This window comes from Azolla caroliniana, unplaced genomic scaffold (assembly GCF_043228905.1).
Source record: "Azolla caroliniana isolate FFs.n. ecotype wild unplaced genomic scaffold, voAzoCaro1.0.p SCAF_13, whole genome shotgun sequence".
Classification (NCBI taxonomy): domain Eukaryota; kingdom Viridiplantae; phylum Streptophyta; class Polypodiopsida; order Salviniales; family Salviniaceae; genus Azolla; species Azolla caroliniana.
Genome location: NW_028230448.1, coordinates 2,305,617 through 2,311,934, shown reverse-complemented (window position 1 = coordinate 2,311,934; position 6,318 = coordinate 2,305,617). Strand labels below are relative to the sequence as shown.

Below are 6,318 nucleotides of genomic sequence, written 5' to 3'. Positions count from 1 at the left end.
TCCATGGGATCACTTCAAGGTTGAATGAAATTTGGCATGTAATCAAAACTCACCGGGGGTGGGGGAATATCCTATAGTGTAAGTTCTAGAATTTCAAGCAAATATCTTTATTTGGAGAGTAGTGATTGGGTTTATCTTGTGTATCAATCCTAAATACGCAATGACAAATAAATTCTTTTCTTGCACATTATTTCTTACATTGTCTAATCATTAGCAAGGTTCTAGTATGTCTTAAAATGCGTAAAACATAACCTTACCAAACCGTAAGGTCCTTACTCAGCCAAAACTAAATCTTAAATAGCCTAGATGTATTATTGGTTGTTCATCAAGCTGTAATGAATAGGATTTATATAAATCTCTATCAATGTATGCAATAAATGTAGAACGTAGAAAAGGGGCTCTTTTGAAATTAATACGTAGAAAGGAGTTTAGAGTAAAGTGATGTATAAAGACATAAATATTAAACAAAATCATATCACATTATCATCAATGGGCGTTTGGTCTAGTGGTATGATTCTCGCTTTGGGTGCGAGAGGCCGCGAGTTCGATTCTCGCAACGCCCCAGTTTGGCCAATTTTGTTGAGGTTTGTGCTTGAAGGTTTTTTTAATACTATCAACAACGGTAGGTCCTTCGTTGCTTTTAAATTTCACAAAGGCAAAAACCTTTAATATTTCATGTTCCTATACTAAAGTCAACCACCATTGTGTTGGCATCATTATCCATAACCACCAAATTTATTCATCACAGCATTCATGCCTTGTCGCTAATGTGACCATTATATGATAGAATCTCATGTCCATGAGTATTGGATATCCAACAAGATTTAGGTGAAAGAGTCACATTAGTTTTAAATGTCCATCCGTGTATATTCAGTGTGTGATGGAAGCCATATCCTTTGTTGATAAGCCATCGATCGTTCCACATAATGAGATCCTCTTCACAAAGCTATCATTTTTGTAGGGAATGTGACCAAGCATCAATGAGTGTATTGTGTGGTCTGTTTTTCTTGATATGTTGGTCAAGGATTATATGGTGCAATAATAGACTTTTAAATGATAGGATAATAGCCCATTTGTATTTCTTCCATCTATATTTATATTGGCATATAGTTATGACTATATTTCCACACAAGGAAAGCTCAAATGCAAGTCTTATTTGTGGGCAATCCTTTTTTCCAAGCATGAAATTAGCACCATGGGCCACGACACCTTGTTTGATAACACCCCATCCTCTTATCATTTTCCTCAATTTCATGTGCAAAGATTGAAATGGTAGAAAACACAAGTACAGAGACACAAGATTTAATGTGGAAAACCCGGAAAGGGAAAAACCACGGGAGTCCACAAACTCCTAACTTTATCACTATGGTAGGAGGAATATTGTTGATGGGTGGGGGGTGGAGCCAGAGACAAAATTTAACGTAGACAAACCTAAAAGGGAAAAACCACGGGAGTCCACAAACTCTGAACTTGATCACTATGGTAGGAGGAATAAATTGATGGGTGGGGGTGGAGCACCTAGCAAATGGATTCCTTCCACATTCTAAAAGCCCTGCTGGTGCACCCATATTCTTTGTCAAGAAGAAAGATGGGCCATTACGATTGGTCGTAGATTATCGAGGTTTAAACAAAATGATAGTTAGAAATAGATATGCTCTACCCTTGATATCGAGTTTACTAGAGCGTCTTTGTGGAACTAAAGTTTTCACAAAGCTAGACCTTCGAGGCACATATAACCTTGTTCGGATACGTCCAGGAGACGAATGGAAGATAGCATTCTGTACTCGATACGGATATCGAGTACGGTTATGCCTTTTGGTCTCACGAATGCGTCCGCAGATTTTCAACACATGGCGAATGATATTTTTCGCGACTTCTTAGATTCATTTACCATAGTATATCTTGATGACATCTTGATCTACTCAAAAAGTCAAGAAGAGCATGACACACATGTCCGCCAAGTCCTCCAATGCTTACGAGAATACGGGCTCTATGGCAATCTCGAGAAATGTAGCTTTGATCAAAACCACGTGGAGCTTCTAGGGTATGTGGTTTCACAACAAGGTATATCTATGGATCCCTTCAAGGTGCAGACAGTTCTAAATTGGGAAACACCTTGCCTAGTGCGTGATGTTCAGTGTTTCTTAAGATTTGCAAATTTTTACTGCAAATTTATCAAGCTCCTCGAACATCGTAATGCCTCTCAGGGAGCTTACATGAAAGAACAAGTCGTTCACATGGAGTTCGAATGCGGCCAAAGCTTTTGAAAACCTAAAGAGAGCATTCACTTCTGCTCCTATTCTACTTCAAGCTGACCTAGAAAAACCCTTAATCATCGAGGCGGATGCGTCTGATTTTGCACTAGGAACTATCTTGTCGCAGGTTGGAGATGACGGAAAGCTGCATCCAATTGCTTTCCATTCACGCAAATTCGAATCTGCAGAGATCAATTATGAGATTCACGACAAAGAGCTCCTCGCCATTCTAGATTCATTTGAACAATGGAGGCATCTCTTAGAAGGTTCTCCCCACCAAATCATTGTTTACAATGATCATAAAAACCTCATATACTTTCAAAATGCTAGAGTCTTGAGTCGACGCCAAGCTCGTTGGACACAATTCCTGACGCATTTTGACTTCCTCATCACATATTTCCCTGGAGTACAACAAGGAAAGGCAGACTCTCTATCATGACGATCTTATTTAGCACCACAACCAGGAGAGCCCAGATTTGATCATCAAAAGCAAGTCATCCTAGGGCCTGATCGGTTTCGACTATTGACTATTAATGCCTCTAAAGCACTTGAAGATTCTAGGCTCCTTGATTCAATGCAAATAGGTATCATTTCTGATGAATTTCCTCAAGATGTATTGAATCATATCATTTCAGATCGTGCATCTTCTTCAAAATCCAAGTATCCTTGTAAAGATTATAACCAATTTCAATGGAAAAATGGGTTACTTTTTCGTAGCACTCTTTTGTATATCCCCAATGGTTCATCTCGACTCCAAGTAATGCAATATTGTCATGACAACCCAATGGCTGGTCACTTTGGAATCCACAAAACTTTGGAGCTAGTTTCTCGAAACTATTGGTGGCCTCATCTTCGGGAGTTTGTTGAGGATTATGTTCGTACTTGTGACGTGTGTTGCCGATCAAAGATTCCACGACATCGACCATATGGGTTATTACATCCATGGCCAGTTCCTACTGGTTCGTGGAAATCCATCTCTGTGGACTTTATAATAGATCTTCCACTTTCAAAGAGTTTTGATGCTATCCTCACTGTAATAGATCGATTCACAAAGATGACGCATTTTCTTCCATGCACGAAAACTATCAATAGTATAGAAACTGCAGACATCATTATGAAAGAAGTATTTCATCTTCACGGTCTTCCAAATGACATCATTAGTGATCGTGGCGCACAATTCATCTCAAAATTCTGGAAACAGTTGCTTGAGATGCTCAAAGTCTCTTGTAAACTTTCTTCAAGCAATCATCCACAAAGTGATGGTCAAACAGACGCACAAATAAAACTCTAGAACAATATCTTCGATGTTTCATCAATTATGAACAGGATGATTGGGTGGATTTTTTACACTTGGTCCATTTATTATCAACGGCTTGGTCCATGTATTATCTCTCATCAAATCAATGATGTTGCATTTTGCCTTGATCTTCCCCCACACATGTATCTACACCCAATATTTCATGTCTCATTGTTGGAACCTTACAATGCTAGTTCCATTCTAAATCGGGTTGTTCTACCCCCACCTCCGGTTCAACTTGTTTCCGGCCCAAAATTTGAAGTCAAAGTTGTTTTGGACTCCAAGATAGTACGTAAGAAGCTTTATTATCTCGTCGATTGGTTAGGTTATACACCTAATGATCGTACTTGGGAACAAGCCGAGAACCTTGACAACACCTTTGATCTTGTAGCTGAATTTCATCGTCAATATCCAAATAAGTCGAGCCCCAATTCATGCATTATGACTCGTGGAACTCATCATCAAAGGAGGGAGATGGTGTGATGATTAGATGAAACCCCATGAGTGTTGAAGACAAGGCCGTCAATGCGGAAGATCAAGTAGCATTCGAATGGGGTTGAGTACCTGCGTATGACAGTTTCCAAGATCGTGCACAGAGATAGAGAGAGAGAGAGAGAGGAGGCACAAAAGACTCTTCCTATTCAATAGAAACAATAATACAACCAACCTTACAAAAAGGTTACTAGGTCACTTTATATAGTGACAAACTTAGGGCAACTACCATTTATGCTAATTGCACAAATGGCCCAAACTTGAGCTATACAAAGGGATAGTGTGAATACGTCCATTATACACTTGTATTCGACACTCCCCCGTAATGGGCGTATACATGGGTTATCTAAGATTACAGGTATAAACCTAGGTTCTCGGACATATCAGTTTTGTTCGAGTTGGCAGGGTCCGAAGGCAGAAGGCCGAACTGGTTGGGTTGGAAGAGTTGAAGCCGATCATTAAGGAACTGATGTCGGTTGTCTGAAACCATCCTGCGCTGTGTCCGGCTCTAACCGGATTGGTTTGTCGTTACGCCCATCTGATGCCGAAGGGACCGAAAGCGGTCTGCCGAAAGACACTTGGTCATTCCATCTGCGACATTGTCGGTTGTGGATATTTTTTCTAGACCGATTTTCCCTGAAATGACGCAGTCCCGAACGAAGTGATATCGAACGTCGATATGTTTGGAGGCGTTGTGGTGAACCGGATTTTTCGACAAGGCAACAACACCTTGACTGTCGCTATAGACAACTGGGGCCGAGTCATGGTCGACTTGTCGAAACGTGTGCGCCAGCCGGCCGAGCCACAAAGCTTCTTTTGCAGCGTCGGACGCAGCTACATATTCTGCTTCGGTCGTTGAGGTCGCTGTGCACTCCTGAAGTTTCGACTTCCACGAAATTGCTCCATTGCCGAATTTGAAGCAGTATCCGGTTGTTGATTTCCGACTGTCTATACAGCCGGCGAAGTCCGAGTCGGTGTAACCGACTACGCCTGAGGTTGAGTTCGGACCGAAAAGAATGCCGTGGTCTTTTGTGCCAGCCAGATATTTGAACACATGCTTGACTGCGTTCCAATGCGATCGGCTAGGATTGTGCATAAATCTGCTAACGACTCCTACGGCATGAGAAATATCAGGCCGTGTCGCGACCATCAGGTACATAAGGGAGCCGACTGCCGGTGCATACGGTACCGACTTCATATCTTCCCCCTCCGGACCGGATGTCGGGCAGTCTCGTTGAGAGAGCCGAAGATTCATGGGGAGCGGGGTTGAAGCAGATTTGGCTGATTGCATGTTGAAGCGTTCCAAGACACGTCCGATATAGTCGGTCTGAGACAAAAAAAGATGTGGTTTATCGCGATGCCGACTAATCTTCATGCCAAGTATGTGTCGTGCCGGACCGAGGTCCTTCATGGCAAACTTCAACCGCAATTGCCGAATGAGATCGGCAAGTTCGCCCGCGTGGCGTCCAGAAATTAGCATGTCGTCCACGTAAATGATGAGGAAGATGGGTGATCCATCTTGAGCTGTGTTGGTAAAAAGACAATGGTCCTCATCGCTTTTTGAGAAGCCGATCGATTGGATGAAGTCCTCGAACTTCTTGTACCATTGTCGCGGTGCCTGTTTGAGGCCGTATAGACTCTTCCTGAGTCGGCAGACTAGATGTTCTTGGCCAATTGCCACGAAGCCTTTTGGCTGCTCCATATAAATTTCCTCTTCAAGATCACCATGGAGGAAGGCTGTTTTGACATCTAGCTGAATCAGCTCCAAGTTGTCGGCTGCCACTACGCCGAGTAGAAAACGAAGGGTTGTCATTTTCACCACTGGTGAAAAAATCTCGTCGAAGTCGACGCCATATTCTTGTCGGAAGCCCTTCGCAACTAATCTGGCCTTGTACTTTGGGGTGGTCGAATCAGACATCTCTTTTAGTCGATAAACCCACTTGCAAGGAAGAGCACGTCGATTCATAGGTAATTCAACCAGATCCCAAGTCTTGTTTGCCCGAATGGAGTGCATTTCCGACTCCATCGCCCGATGCCAGGTGGCTGAATCGACAAATGTCGATGCTTCTTCGTAAGACGTCGGTTCGCCGGCGTCGGTGAAGAAAATTCCAGGAGAATACCTCTCCGGAGGTTGCGACAGTCTCTTGGATCGTCGAGGTATGATTGGACTGGTCGTATCGGGTATCGAGGTCGGATGGTCCGAAAGCAAATTATTCTGCTGTGCCGAGTCAGAGTTGTCCGAGTCGGTAGTGTAAGGTTCAGCTACCCATGAAG

At 42.7% G+C, this 6,318-nt stretch overlaps 1 non-coding gene across 1 annotated transcript; it reads left to right on the top strand.

Moving 5' to 3' along the window:
- The first annotated feature begins 491 nt into the window (after positions 1–491).
- TRNAP-UGG (transfer RNA proline (anticodon UGG)) lies at positions 492–563 on the top strand. Its single transcript has one exon. It is a non-coding gene; the product is annotated as a tRNA-Pro (tRNA).
- The last annotated feature ends 5,755 nt before the right edge of the window (positions 564–6,318 follow it).